Raw genomic sequence first — 1,866 nt, 5'->3', positions numbered from 1 at the left:
GAACAGAAAACTAAACACTGTATGTTCTCACTCATAAGTGGGAGTTGAATAATGAGAACACACGGACACAGAGAGGGGAACATCACACACTGAGGCCTTTCCAGGGTGGGGGTGAAGGGGAGGGAGAGCATTAGGACAAATACCTAATGCATGCGGGGCTTAAAACCTAGATGATGGACTGCCAAGACCATGTCTGCCTGGTGAGCACAGAGCCTTGCCCTCGCTGCTCTGCGGCCTGTCCACACCCGCCGCCAGCTCACCATGGATGATGATATCGCGGCACTCGTCATTGACAACAGCTCCGGCATGTGCAAGGCTGGCTTCACGGGCGATGATGACCCCTGGGCCATCTTCCCTTCCATGGTGGGGCGCCCCAAGCACCAGGGCGTGATGGTGAGCATGGGTCAGAAGGATTCCTATGTGGGTGACGAGGCCCAGAGCAAGAGAGGCATCCTGACCCTGAAGTACCCCATCGAGCATGGCATCGTCACCAACTGGGACGACATGGAGAAGATCTGGCACCACATCTTCCACAGTGAGCTGCGTGTGGCTCCCGAGCAGCACCCCGTGCTGCTGACCAAGGCCCACTGAACCCCAAGGCCAACCGTGAGAAGATGACCCAAATCATGTTTGAGACCTTTAACATGCCAGCCATGTACATGGCCATCCAGGCTCTGCTGTCCCTGTACGCCTCTGGTCGTACCACTGGCATCATGATGGACTCTGGTGACGAGGTCACCCACACTGTGCCCTTCTACGGGGGGTATGCCCTCCCCCACGCCATCCTGTGTCTGGACCTGGCTGGCCGGGACCTGACTGACTACCTCATGAAGATCCTCACGGAGCGCGGCCACAGCTTCACCACTACGGCTGAGCAGGAAATTGTGCATGACATCAAGGAGAAGCCGTGTTACATCGCCCTGGACTTCGAGCAGGAGATGGCCACGGGGGCCTCCAGCTCCTCCCTGGAGAAGAGCTATAAGCTGCCTGATAGCCAGGTCATCATCAAAGCGGTTCTGCTGCTCTGAGGCACTCTTCCAGCCTTCCTTCCTGGGCATGTAATCATGTGGCATCCATGAAACTACCTTCAACTCCATCATGAAGTGTGACGTGGACATCTGCAAAGACCCGTACTCCAACACAGTGCTGTCTGGCAGCACCACCATGTACGCTGGCCTGCATCGCGGACAGGATGCAGAAGGAGATCACCGCCCTGGCCCCCAGCATGATGAAGATCAAGATCATTGCTCCTCCCGAGCGCAAGTACTCCGTGTGGATCGGCACCTCTATCCTGGCCTCTCTGTCCACCTTCCAGCAGATATGGATCAGCAAGCAGGAGGAGTATGACGAGTCCGGCCCCTCCACTGTCCACTGCAAATGCTTCTAGGCGGACTGTGACTTAGTTACATTATACTTTTTCTTGTCAAAACCTAACTTGAGCAGAAAACAATATGAGATTCGCATGGCTTTATTTGTTTTTTTTTGTTTCGGTTTTTTTGTTTGTTTGTTTTGGCTTGACTCAGGATTTAAAAACTGGAACGGTGAAGGTGACAGCAGTCTGTTGGAGCGAGCATCCCCCAGAGTTCTACAATGTGGCCGAGGACATTGATTGTACGTTGTTCTTTTTTTTTAAAAATAGTCATTCCAAATATCATGAGATGCATTGTTACAGGAAGTTCCTTGCCCTCCTAAAAGCCGCCCCACTTCTCTCTAAGGAGAATGGCCCAGTCCTCTCCCACATCCACACAGGGGAGGTGATAGCATTGCTCTCATGTAAATTATGTAATGCAAATTTTTAAAAATCTTCACCTTAACACTTTTTTATTTTGTTTTATTTTGAATGATCAGCCTTTGTGGCCCCCTTTT

General features: G+C 52.1%; 1 pseudogene; it reads left to right on the top strand.

The window, feature by feature from the left end:
- The first annotated feature begins 258 nt into the window (after positions 1–258).
- Positions 259–1,595, top strand: LOC101148119 (actin, cytoplasmic 1-like; annotated as a pseudogene).
- Positions 1,596–1,866: the final 271 nt, after the last annotated feature.

This window comes from Gorilla gorilla, chromosome 1 (assembly GCF_029281585.2).
Source record: "Gorilla gorilla gorilla isolate KB3781 chromosome 1, NHGRI_mGorGor1-v2.1_pri, whole genome shotgun sequence".
In the NCBI taxonomy this organism is placed as follows: Eukaryota; Metazoa; Chordata; class Mammalia; order Primates; family Hominidae; genus Gorilla; species Gorilla gorilla.
The sequence above is the reverse complement of the archived record's forward strand: the minus strand, read 5'-3'. Positions and strand labels throughout refer to the sequence as shown.